Below are 14,245 nucleotides of genomic sequence, written 5' to 3'. Positions count from 1 at the left end.
ACAGATGTGCTATCATCCAAGCTTTGTTGCTCCATTTCTAGAGCACGGGCAGAATAGATTAAGCATAATTCTTAAGGGTTCTAGGATTTTTGAAATGATAAATGGACATCAGCTTCAACTTAAAGTCGCCAGCTGCCATAGCCCCTAATAGGAGAGTCAGTGTGTTCTTTGAAGCTTTGAAGCCAGGTATTGACTTCTCTCTAGCTATGAAAGTCCTAGATGGCATCTTTTTCCAATTGGGGACTGTTTGTCTACACCGAAAATGTGTTGTTCAGTGTAGCCACCTTCATGAATTATCTTAGCTAGATCTTCTGGATGATTTGCTGCAGCTTTTTCAGCATGTGCTGCTTCACCTTTCACTTTTATGTCCTAGAGATTGGTTTCTTAAATCTTACAAATCCATTGCTGCTAGCTTCCAGCTTTTCTTCTGCAGCATTCTCCCCTCTCTCAGCCTTCACAGATTTAGGGCCTTGCTCTGGATTAGGCTCTGCTTAAGGGGATGCTGTGTCTGGCTTGATCTTTTCTTTAGAAGACTAAAACTTTCTTCACATCAGCAGTAGGACTGTTCCATTTTCTTATTCATGTGTTCACTAGAGGAGCACTTTTAATTTCATTCAAGAATTTTTCCTTTGCTTTCACAGTTTGGCTATTTGGCACAAGAGGCCTAGTTTTCAGGCTGTTTCAGCTCTTGACATGCATTTCTTACTAAGCTCAATGATTTCTAGCTTTTGATTTAAAGTGAGAGACATGCGGCTTTTTCACCTGAATGTTTAAAGGCCACTGAAGGGTTATTAATTGGACTAATTTCAATAGTGTTGGGTCTCACAGTAAAGGAGGCCTAAGAGGAAGAGAGATGGGAATGACTGGTTGGAGGAGCAGTCAGAACACACACATTGATTAAGTCTGCCAGTCCTACGGGTTTCATGGCACCCCAAAACAGTCATGACAGTAACATCAAATCACAGGTCGCAGATTACCCTAACAACTCTAACGATAATGAAAAAGCCTGAAATATTGTAAGAATTACTAAAATGTGACACAGAGACACAAAGTGAGCAAATGTTTGTTGGAAAAATGGTGCCGACAGACTTGCTAGATGCAGGATTGTCACATACCTTCAGCCTGTAAGAAAAAACGCACAATCTGCAAAGCACAATAAGGCAAAGTGCAATAAAATGAAGTATGCTTGTACACCAAAGTAGATTTCTGGTTGGATTCGTTTTGTGTTGTTTTGTAATGTTACCACAAATCTAGCAGCTTAAAATAGCATAATTGATTATCTCAGTTTCTGTAGATCAGAAGTCTGGGTTTGGCATGATTGGATTCCCTGTTCAGGGTCTTGCCTGGTTGAAATCAAGGTAATCATCTAGGGATGTGGTTCCTTTCTGAAGCTGGAGGTTCTCTTCAAGCTCTTTGCTTGTTGGCAGAATTCACTTGTAATTGTAAAACTGGGGTCCCATTTTCTTGCTCCCTATTGCCCAGGGACTGTTTTCAGTTCCAAAGACCACCTGCAGTGTTCAGCACATAGATGTTCTTTTTCTTTTAGGCCAGCAGGCATTTCTCTGTAATTTCCAGTTAATAGACTAACCAGAGGAAACACTTTGCTTTTAAAGGGCCTGATTAGGTCAGGCAAACCCAGGAAAATCTCCCTCTTACCATATATGTAACATACAGATAGTTAAAAAAAAATTTTAAAGGCAGGAATCCAGTTAAGAGAATACTCTAGAAGCATAGGAATGTCACATACCAGAGGAAATTTTTTTAAGTTTATTTATTTTGACAGAGAGAGAGAAGGGGGCAGGGGGAGAGAGAATCCCAAGCAGGCCCCACACTGTCAGCACAGAGCCTGGTGTGGGGCTTGATCTCACGAACCTGCGCTGAAATTGAGTCGGATGCTTAACTGACTGAGCCACCGAGGTGCCCCAGTAATCGTTTTAAATATGGAAATAAGTTATACTTAACAACTCTATGTGCCATTATCTAAAGTATGGAAAAATTGGAAACCTGAGTTTCCATGGTAGAAGAAATAGTTACGTTTAGTACTGCTTATGCACTTAGAATTGGTTCTTGCCCCACCACATTTTCCTGAGGCCCTTAAGTCCATTTCCTTTGGAGCATACTTGGGAGTCCTTAGCCACTTTCTCCGCTGAGGCTTCCTTGTATCATACTGAGACTCAAGTTTCCTATGCATCCAAACCATCTCCACACAGATGACCCACTTACATCTTGCATGTCTTCCCCTTGAGTTACATCCCTTCCTTCTCCCAAAAGGCAAGACCACAGTAGGTTCAACTAACATCCATCATCTCATATACCCCCTACCCCCACTCACCCCCTGTCTCTGGTGCCCATAAACCCGATATTATTTTCTGTGCATTTGGTGAGTTTTTTTAGATTACACATATACGTGAGATCATAAAGTATTTGTCTTTCTCTGACTTAATTCACTTAGCATAATGCCTTTAAGGTCTATCAGTGTTATTGCAAATGGTAAGGTGCCCGCATGTTTTATGGCTGAATGATATTTGTTGTATAATATTTTGTTGTATGTATATGTATCCATCCATCCATCCATGGACACTTAAGTGGTTTCCATATCTTGGGTATTGTAAATAATGCTGCTGTGAATGTCGGAGTACAGATATCTTTTTCAGTCAGTTTTTGCTTGCTTTGGATATATTACCAAAAGTAGAATTGCCAGATCTTATGGTGGTTGTATTTTTTATTTTTTTGAGAATCCTCTGTTCTGTTTTCTGTAGTGACTACTCATTTACAGTCCCACAGTGCACAGGGTTCTCTCTTTTCTCCACATCCACACCAGCATTTGGTATCTCTTACCTTTTTGATGATGGCCATTCTAACAGACGAGATGATATTTTATTGTGGTTTTCATTTGTAATTCCCTAATGACTAGTGATGTTGGCATCTTTTCATGTACTTGTTGGCTTTTCGTGTATCTTCATTGGAGAAATGTCTGTTTAGGTCCTTTGCCCATTTTTTTATTGGGTTATTTTATTTATTTTGTTTTTTGCTTTGAGTTGTATAAGTTCTTATATTTTCGATACTAACCCCTCACAAATACATGGTTTGCAAATATTTTTATTTCCCTTCCATAGGTTGTGTTTGTACTTTATTGATGGTTTCTTTTGCTGTATAGCTTTATTTTATTTTTTGAATTTACATCCAGATTTGTTAGCGTATAGTGCAAGAGTGATTTCAGAAGTAGATTCCTTACTGCCCCTTTCCCATTTAGCCTATCCCCCTTCCCACTACCCCTTCCATAACCCTCTGTTTGTTCTCCATATTCATGAGTCTCTTATGTTTTGTCCTTCTCCATGTTTTTATATTATTTTTGCTTCCCTTCCCTTCCTTTATGTTCATCTGTTCTGTGTCTTAAAGTCTTCATATGAGTGAGGTCATATGATATTTGTCTTTCCCTGACTAATTTCGCTTAGCATAATACCCTCTAGTTCCATCCACGTAGTTGCAAATGGCAAGGTTTCATTCTTTTTGATTGCTGAGTAATACTCCAGTGTGTGTGTGTGTGTGTGTGTGTGTGTGTACACACACACACACCGTATCTTCTTTATCTGTTCATCCATTGATGGACGTTTGGGCTCTTTCCATAATTTGGCTATTGTTGATAGTGCTGCTATAAACATTGGGGTGCGTGTGCCCCTTTGAAATAGCATACCTGTATCCCTTGGATAAATACCTAGTAGTGCAATTGTTGGGTCGTAGGGTAGTTATATTTTTAGTTTTTTTAAGGAACCTCCATACTGTTTTCCAGAGTGGCTGCACCAGTTTGCATCCCCACCAGCAGTGCAAAAGAGATCCTCTTTCTCCACATCCTTTCCAACATCTGTTGTCTGAATTGTTAATGTTAGCCATTCTGACAGATGTAAGGTGGTATCACATTGTGGTTTTGATTTGTATTTCCCTGATGATGAGTGATGTTGAGCATTTTTTCATGGGTCAGTTGGCACTCTGGATGTCTTCATTGAAGAATTGTCTATTTCATGTCTTTTGCCCATTTCTTCACTGCATTATTTGGTTTTTGGGTGTCGAGTTTGATAAGTTCTTTATAGATTTTGGATACTAACCCTTTATCTGATATGTCATTTGCAAATATCTTCTTCCATTCCATTGCTTGCCTTTTAGTTTTGCTGATTATTTCCTTTGCTGTGCAGAAGCTTTTTATTTTTATGAGGTCCCAGTAGTTCATTTTTGCTTTTGTTTCCCTTGCCTCTGGAGACGTGTTGAGTAAGAAGTTGCTGCAGCCAAGATCAAAGAGGTTTTTATCTGCTTTCTCTTCGAAGATTTTGATGGCTTCCTGTCTTATGTTTAGGTGTTTCATCCATTTTGAGTTTAGTTTTGTGTATGGTGTAAGAAAGTGGTCCAGGTTCATTTTTCTGCATGTTGCTGTCCAGTTTTCTCAGCACCACTTGCTGAAGAGACTGTCTTTATTCCATTGGCTATTCTTTCCTGCTTTGTCAAAGATTAGTTTGCCATATGTTTGTGGGTCCATTTCTGGGTTCTCTATTCTGTTCCACTGATCTGAGTGTCTGTTTTTGTGCCATTGCTATATAGCTTTTTAGTTTGATATAGTCCTTCTTATTTATCTTTTATTGTGATGCTGTGCTTTAGTTGTCATATTCAAAAAATCATTACCAAGACCCATGTCAAGGAACTTTATTCCTATGTTTTCTTCTAGAGATTTCATGATTTCAGGTTTTACATTTAAGTCTTTAATCCATTTTGAGTTAATATTTGTGAGTGGTATGAGATAGGAGTCCAATTTCATTCCTTTACGTGCAAATATCCAATTATCCCAGCTTGCTAGGAATTTGATTGGGATCAGATTGAATCTTATAAAGTTGGCAAGAACTGACATCTTGACAAAATTTAGTCTCCCTATCCATGAATGGGAAACATCTCTCCATTTATTTCACTCTTGGAGTTTTGTAGTTTTCTTCATATAGATCTTACACATATTTTATTAGATTTATACCTATTTCATTTTGGAGGCTGCTCATGTAAGATGTAAATTTTGCGTTTTTATTTCCAAATTCCCCTTGTTTATTGTTGATATATAAGAAAGCAATTGACTTTTGTCTATTAATCTTGTATTCTACAACCTTGTATAATTGCTTATTAGTTACAAGAGTTTTTTGTTCACTTCTTTTTGATTTACTACATAGATAATCATATCATCTGTGAACAAACACAATTTTATTTCTTCCTTTACAGTCTGTGTACTTTTTTCCCCCTTGTCTTACTGTGTTAACTAATACTTCCAGTATGATGTTTGACAGGAGTGGTGAGAGGGGACATTCTTGCCTTGTTTCTGATCTTACTGGAAAAGCTTTGAATTTCTCACTGTCAAGTATGATGTTAGCTTAGGTTTTTTGTAAGTATTCTTTAAAAAATTTTTCTTTAACATTTATTTATTTTTGAGAGACAGAGATATAGCATGAGTGGGGGAAGAACAGAGAGAGAGGGAAACACAGAACCTGAAGCAGGCTCCAGGCTCTGAGCTGTCAGCACAGAGCCGATGCGGGCTCTAACCTACAAACTTCGAGGTCATGACCTGAGCTGAAGTCAGACGCTTAACCGACTGAGCCACCCAGGTGCCCCTGTAAATATTCTTTACTAACCTAAGGAAGTTCCCCTCTATTCCTAGTTCACTGAGAGTTTATATCATTAGTGGATGTTGGATTTTGTCAAATGCTTTTTCTGCATCTGCTGATTTGATCATGATACTTTTGCATGCTGATGTGATAGATTGCATCAATTGATTTTAAAATGTTGAACCTACCTTGCATACCTGAGATAAATCACACTTGATCATGGTGTATAATTCTTTTTAAGATTGTTGGATTTGATTTTTTAAATATTTTGTTAAGGATTTTTATGTGTATCCTGTGATAAATAACCTGATGGCCTATTCCATGACCTGTAGTTTTCTTTTCATGTAATGGGTTTGATTTTGGTTTTATGGTAGTGCTAGCTTCATAGAATAAGTTAGAAAGTATTCCCTCTGCTTCTTTCCTTTGAAAGATATTATAGAGAATTGGTATAATTTTGTTTTTAAATGTTTGGTAACATGTATCAGTGAACACATTTGTGCCTGGTGCTTTGTCTTTTGAAAGTTTATTAATTATTGATTGAATTTCTTAAATAGATATAGGCCTATTCAGGTTATCAGTTTCTTCTTGCTAGTGTTTTGGCAAATTGTGTTTCAAGGAACCAGTTCATTTGATCTAGGTTATCAAATTTGTGGACATAGATTTTTTCATGCTATTCTTTTATTATCTTTTCATGACCATGGTGCCATTAGTGGCATTTGCACTTTTATTTCTAATATTAGTGATTTGCGTCCTCTCTTTTTCTTAATTAGCCTTATTAGAGCCTTACTGACTTTTGTTTCAGAGAACCAGCCTTTGGCTTTTTAATTTTCTCTATTAATTTCCTGTTTTCAATTTCACTGGTTTCTGCTCTAATTCTTAAATTTTTTCTTCTTCTCACTTTGAAATTAATTTGTTACTCTAGTTTCTTGAGGGTAATGATTTTTTAAACATTTTCATTTGCCTGGAGCATGAAATCTCTTTTTTTTTTTTTTTTAAGTTTAATTATTTAGAGAGAGAGCACAAGCTGGGGGGGGGGTGGGGGGGGGCGGAGCAGAGAAAGGGAGAGACAGAATCCCAAGCAGGCTCTGAACTGTCAGTGCAGAGGCCGATGTGGGTCTTGAACTTATGAAATGTGAGATCCTGACCTGAGCCAAAACCAAAAGTCAGATGCTTAACTGAGTGAGCCACCCAGGTGCCCCAAGGAGCATGAGTTTTTCTAAACTATAAACCAGTGTTTTTAGGTCTTATGGTTATTAACATAGTTGATTAACTTTTGTATTTAGAATTTTCTGTATATATCCATATAGTGTTGTTTGAAATTCTTCTCTTATTTATCCAGGAGAAACTTTTAGAGATGTTGGCTGAGTTTGAAAGCCATTTGCAGGACCTATAATCGGTAGCAGTTAAATGATTTATGTTAATTTAGGAGTGTCTTTGAATGGCCAAACTAAGAAGATGAAATTAAATAATTAACTAGTATATTGCCCAGATTAGGAATGAATTTTTTCTTTCTTTCCCAGAGTATTTTGCTAAGTGCTTGCATTACTTGTGTGATGGGTAAATCACATTCCTTAGGTGGGAATAAGAGGTGAAGACAGGTGTTTATGTAGTATATCTTGAACTCACTTGAGCACCTACAAAGTCCTTTTCTTCCTTTTTTTTTAAAAACTGAGATTATCTGTTCTTTAGTACCTACTGCCTATTGAGTTTTGCAGAAGAGTAGTTTTTTTTAAAGTTTAGTTTCCACCACATTTTGAACTTATTCACATTTCAGAGGACAAGGTAACCCCAATGATGAAGCAGGAGGTAAAGCTGCAGTGCTAACAGGAAATACTTGTACTATTCTGTCCACATTATCATGTTTTAGTATACATGATAAAATTTTTATAAAGACACCTCTGCATGGCATCATAATATTCTTAAAAAAATTTTTTTTCACATTTATTCATTTTTGAAAGAGAGAGAGCATGAATGGGGGGAGGGCAGAGAGAGACACACAGAAACAGAAACAGGCTCCAGGCTCTGAGCTGTCAGCACAGAGCCTGACGCGGGGCTCGAACTCACAGACTGCGAGATCATGACCTGAGCCGAAGTCGGCCGCTTAACTGAATGAGCCACCCAGGCACCCCCATAATATTCTTTAAGTATGATCTTTTTCATTTTTACCTAAGAGTATCTGAAAAGTTATTATTTGTACTGAGGGCCTTGATCAGCCTTGTAATAAAATCACACATATATAGATTCTTAAGTGGCAAAGAACAGTTAGTGCTGATGAGCCCAGATGAAACTTGATCACATTTTCAAGTATTAACTGACTGGTGTAGAGATCCTAGGTATGCAATTTCTCTTGCCTCTACCTGTTCCCATTTGGCCTTAAGATTTAATGTGGGGGCAGCCGGGTGGCTCAGTTAGTTGAGCGTCCTACTCTTGATTTCTGTTTAGGTCATGATCTCAGGGTCTTGGGATCAAGCCCCAAGTCAGGCTCCACACTGAGCATGGAGCCTCCTTGAGATTCTCCCTTTCCCACTCCCGTTCCCTCTCCCTCTATCGTTTCCTCTGCCCCTCTCCCCTGCTTGCATGTGTTCTGTCTCTCTCTCAAATAAAAAATAAATTAAAAAAAATGAAAAGATGTAATGTGATGGGTACCAGCTCTGCATACATTTGGCCTTGCTAACAAATTTTATAGGTTCTGATATTTTTAACATTTGAGATAAGATGTGGAATAACATTTGTACTTTACTGCTTATAATATTAGGTCATTATTTGAAGATCTTTAGTATTTAAAAATAATATAGTATTTAATATTCTATTTATTAGTCTATTTTTGAGTTATTTAGTATTGAAGTTTGAAGATCTAATCATCTTTTTGTATATGCAGATAATAACTTGTAGAACTTTTTGAGTGTCATTTTGCTTGAATGTTAAAAATATCGATAGCTTTTGGGCGCCTTGGTGGCTCAGTTGGTTGAGCGTTGGACTTCGGCTCAGGTCATGATCTCGTGGTTCATGTGTTGAAGTCCCGCATCAGGCTCCCTGCTGTCAGCACTGAAACTGACAGCAGAGACTGCTTTGGATCCTGTGTCCTCCTCTCTCTCTGCCCCTCTCCACTTGTGCTCTCTCTCAAAAATAAACATTAAAAAAATATTGCTAGCTTTATTTAAATTGCATGCCATATTTAGGAATGGAAAGTTTTTCTCCCCCACAGTAGGTGTTTTTAAAGAAATAAAGGATGAGCAAAGACTATATAGATAGATGCAGGTATAGATATAGATATTGAACACCCTATTACCTAAGGCCAAGTGTGTGTGTTAATGCACGTGCACATTGAAGTTTGGTCTTTTGTAATGCTAAATAAATCAAGAAGCTAGTGAATGTTTTTGGCTTTTAAATTCAGGTTTTTTTTTTTTTTTAAACTTTGTAAATGTAGTATATTCCTTGTTATTTTTAGAGTAGTTCTTTCGGTTGTTGTTTCTTTGTTGGCACCTTTTTTGTAAAAGTTCTGTACAATGACCAGAGAGTCATACAGCCACTTTAAAACCAGTTGTGATAAGGTTGTGGATGTGGTTCACTGTAAGACATAATAGCAGCTTTTCTGTGCCTCAAGGGGAGGAAATTTGTTGGAATGGCTTTTCTTTGTCAGTTTCTGTCAGGCTAATCTGACTGCAGAACAGAAAAATTGAATTTACCTTTCCAAGTTGAGGGGTAAAAATAATGTAAAACACAGTGATACATAGAATAAGATATGATTTGTCTCTGATATGTTACTCTGTTCAGATGTGGGCCTGAAATTATTCTTAGGTACAACTACTCTGTTCATCCTAAAAGTTTTTACAGAATTATCACATGTATAAGCTTATTTTATAAAAATAATTCAGAAGTTGTAAAGCTTTGGAGAATTATGTCTTGAAAGAAAAGTTCTATGTATAAAAGCTGTAGACAGTGTTAGATGTTTTAGAATTTGGGGTTTCCGTTTTAACTGACAACTGTCAGTCTGGCTTTAGGGTTAAATTGTTCTCATTTTCTGAAAAAAAAAAAATGAAATGTAGTACTTTTGTAGTACAAGTGTAGTACTTTTTCATTGACAGGGAAAAACAGTTGTAAAGAAGAACTCGTTTTAAAAAATACGGCTGAATTTCACAATTCTACTTGTATGTGATCTTTTGGAAAGTTAAAAATGGCTTTAGAGTGAAGTGGAAGGAGTAGGCTGTGCCTCTGCAGTTAATCTCAAAATGAAGGTGGTATAGATTTACATAATTCAGTTAAGGGTGAAAGCAGTATTGCGAGATATTTAGGTGGCTTACGTCAGAAGACAAGCTGAAGCATTTACTAACTTAGTTAAGGAGTGAGGCTGTTGCTGGGATGCGGAAGGAAAAAGCGAAAGGGTGTTACTGCTGTGGGTGGGAAGGAGAGAGCAGCGACTGCCCCAGATCCCTCACAGGGGAGAAGATCGTGCTGTATTAAATGTTCCTCTCTGCAGCCCCCGGGAAGGTGTCAGCACCAGTAGTGGAAAGTAGTGTGCAGAAGAATAAGGTACGGGACAAAGCGGAGGACCCAGGCTCCGGACTGATTTCACCTCTGACGGACGAGTAGTGTTATTTTGAGCAATCTACTGATGTATTAGAGTTCAAGTTTTTTCAGCTGCTATATGGCCACTTGGAATAAATCTTTGAAAGCCTCTTTCTGCTGTGTCTGATTTTGTGTACTTTTTTTTTTTGTATGAAACACCTGATGGTTTCTGACAATACAAATTGTTTCATTGTGTGTATTTCTTCTGAAAAACTTCATTATTGAGCTATAATTTACATACCATAAAATTCACCTATTTTAAATGCATGGTTTGATGAGTTTTAGTAAATTTATATAGCTGTGCAACATCAGTGAAGTCTAGATTTAGAAACTTCTGTCACACCAAAAAGTTCCCTTGTGCCCATTTGTAGTCCATTTCTACGTTACCCCCAGTCCCAGGTAGCCACTGATCTGCTACCTCTAATTTTTTTTTGGTCTTTTCTAGAAATATAAATAGCTTTTGTATAGCATAATGGTTTTGAGCTTCATTAATGTTTTTGTGTGCATCATTAGTTTGTTCCTATCTTGGTGAGTTGTAGTTCTTTGTATGGATATATACCACATTTTTAATCCATTTATTAGTTGATGGACAATTAAGTTATTTTGTTTGGGGCAAATATGAGAAATACTGCTGTGACCATTTGCATAGTCTTTCTGTGGACATATGGTTGCTTTCCTCTTGGGTGGATAATAGAAGTGTACTTGCTGGATTATATATGTACATATGCTTATTTAACATCTTCAGAAACTGCCAAATTGTTGTCCAAAAATGGCTCTGCCATTTTACAGTTCTGCCATCAGCGTTTGAAGGTTCCAGTTTCTCCACATCCTCACCAATGTTTGGTATTGTCAGTCTTTTTTGATTATTATTAGTCAGTCTTTTATTCCAATGGGGGTGCCGTGGTCTGTCATTGTAGCTTTAATATTCATTTCTCTGATGACTGGCTCTCTTGACCATCTTATGTGCCTATTTGCCATGTAGTAGGTCGTCTTTATAGATTGGCTTTATAAATCTTTTGCCCATTTTACAAGATTAAATTGAGTTGTAAGAATTCTTTACACATTTCAGATAATAGTTCTTGATCAGATTAATGTTTTGTAAACATTTTCTCCCAGTATGTATTTTGCCTTTAAATTTTCTTAATGGTATCTTTTCAAAAGGAAACGTTTTAAATTTTGATGAAGTGCAAATTACTCATTTTTTCCTTTAATGGATTTCCCTTTTGGGGTTGGATCTAAGAAATCTTGGCCTAACCCAAAGTCACAAAGATTTCTCTTGTGTTTTCTTGTAAGAGTTTTATAAGTACAGCTCTTAGAATTAGGTCTGTGATCCATTTTGACTTGAAGTGAAGTTCTAAGTTTATTTGTTTTTGCATTTTGATATCCACCTGGTTTAATACACTTGTTGAAAGCATTGTCCTTTATCTGCTGAGTTACCTTCACACCTTTGTCAGAAACCAGTTGACCACATATGTGGGCTTATTTCTGAACTCTTTTCTGTTCCATTGAAATACATAGATATATACATATAGGTGTAGATATAGATACAAATAAAGATTTAGATATAGATAGAGATTTGCTATTACAATGTATCACACTGTCTCGATTACTACAGTATTATAGTTTACTGTAGTATTATAGAAGTTTAAAATTGGGTTATATTAGTCTTCCAACTTTTTCACTACGTTGTTCTGCCTGGTCTATGTCCTTTGCATTTCCATATGCATTTTAGCCTTATTAATTTTTGAAAAAGGAAAATTCTATGGGAATGCAAGCTGGTTCAGCCACTCTGGAAAACAGTATGGAGGTTCCTCAAAAAACTAAAAATAGAACGACCCAGCAATTGCACTACTAAGCATTTATCCACGGGATACCGGTGTGCTGTTTTGAAGGGACATAGGCACCCCCATATTTATAGCAGCATTATCAACAATAGCCAAAGTATGGAAAGAGCCCAAAGAGTCCATCGATGGATGAATGGATAAAGAAGATGTGGTATATATATACAATGGAGTATTAATAGGCAGTCAAAAGGAATGAAATCTTGCCATTTGCAACTATGTGGATGGAACTGGAGGGTATTATGCTAAGCGAAATTAGAGAAAGACAAATATCATATGACTTCACTCATATGAGGACTTTAAGAGACAAAACATGAACATAAGGGAAGGGAAACAAAAATAATATAAAAACAAGGAGGGGGACAAAACAGAAGAGACTCATAAATATGAAGAACAAACAGAGGGTACAGGAGGGGTTGTGTGTGGGGGGAATGGGCCAAATGGGTAAGCACTAAGGAATCTACTCCTGAAATCATTGTTGCACTATATGCTAACCAATTTGGATGTAAATTAAAAATAAAATAAAATAAAATCTTTGCTTAATAAAACACATCAAAAAAAAAAAAAAAGGAAAAGGAAAAGTCTAGTTTTGGTAGAGATTGATTGACTCAGTAGATCAGTGTTGGGAGAACTGACATCTTAACAACATTGAGTCTTCCAGTCCATGAACTTGGTCTGTCTCCCAGTTCGTTTAGCTTTCCTTTAAATTTTATCAGTGTTTTCTATTTTTTAGTGTATTGGTTTTGAATTTTTAACAAAAAAAATTATCCTTAAGTATTTTAATCTTTAGATGCTATTACAAAGTTTTTAAAATTTCATTTCAGATTATTTGTGACCAGTATGTGGAAATATAACTGATTTTTGTATCCTGTGATATTGTTAAACTTTCTTACAAGTTCTGGTGGGCTTTTCTTGTTGATTCCTTGGGATATGTTACTCACAAAATCATGTGTAGTCCTTGAAAATGGTGTTTGTGGAAGCACACATTACTCTCGTTCTAGAATGATATTACCACAGCCCCAAATATTTTTGGAATGTTATTCTTTATTCAGAATCTTTTAGGTTAGCAAGCACATAAGCAAATGCATTTTTATTAGTTGTTGGTGTATACCTTGCTCTAATTTTTTTCTTAAACTTTTATTAATCTGTACTGAGGATATGTTATTTTCATGTGTCTGTTAAGTATTAAAGGATAAAAGTTGGCATTTAATTTTTTTTAATGTTTTTATTTTCATGAGAAAGAGAGAAACAACATCACTACCTGAGATGAAGTCAGACATATAACTGACTGAGCCACCCAGGCACCCCTAAAAGTTGGCATTTAGATATAAATATTTGAAGTTCAAGGGAAAAGCTCTGGGAAGAGGTGTAAATGTGAATTGTCAGAGCATAGTTAAAGCTGTAGGACTGGGCATGATCACCTCAAGGGATTGACTAGAACTTCAGTAATCTTGGAAGAGAAATTTAGGGAGTCTGAAAAAGTTTAAGGGTGCCCTAAGCCCAGGAATCTAGGGGCACTCTGGGGAGTATGTTAAGAATATTACTGATTGGGGCGCCTGGGTGGCTCAGTCGGTTGAGCGTCTGACTTCGGCTGAGGTCATGATCTCACAGTCTGTGAGTTCGAGCCCCGCATCGGGCTCTGTGCTGATGGCTCAGAGCTTGGAGCCTGCTTCCGATTCTGTGTCTCCCTCTCTCTCTGCCCCTTCCCTGCTCATGCTCTGTCTCTCTCTGTCTCAAAAATAAATAAAAACATTAAGAAAAAAAATTAAAAAAAAAAAGAATATTACTGATTGACTGTTAATGTGTTTATGAGCCACCTGCCTGCATGAAGTGCTTTAAGTTAATTTTAATTCCTCACTATTTTTTTTATGATTATTTTTATTATTTTGAGAGAGAGAGAGACAGTGTGAGTTGGGGAGGGGCAGACAGAGAAGGAGACACAGAATCCGAAGCAGGCTCCAGGCTCTGAGCTGTCAGCACACAGCCCTATATGGGGCTCGAACTCAGGGACCATGAAATCATGACCTGAACTGAAGTCAGAAGTTGGGCGCTTACCCAACTGAGCTACCCTGGTGCCCGTCTTCACTACTATTTTAAAGAGTAATGTCTTTCACAAGAAATTGAATCTTTGTAAGATCACTGATGCCTGTACCATTTTTTTCTTTTGAATTATTTAGTTATTACTTGACATATTTTCATTTTTTCTTT

At 37.0% G+C, this 14,245-nt stretch overlaps 1 protein-coding gene across 6 annotated transcripts in view; it reads left to right on the top strand.

Annotated features, from left to right (window-relative positions):
- The window catches only part of DCBLD2 (discoidin, CUB and LCCL domain containing 2), an 89,170-nt gene that overhangs the window by 33,120 nt on the left and 41,805 nt on the right, over positions 1-14,245 (top strand). The window lies entirely within an intron of this gene.

The sequence above is a fragment of the Felis catus genome, chromosome C2 (assembly GCF_018350175.1).
Source record: "Felis catus isolate Fca126 chromosome C2, F.catus_Fca126_mat1.0, whole genome shotgun sequence".
Taxonomy (NCBI): Eukaryota; Metazoa; Chordata; class Mammalia; order Carnivora; family Felidae; genus Felis; species Felis catus.
This window is presented reverse-complemented; position numbering and strand designations above follow the sequence as displayed.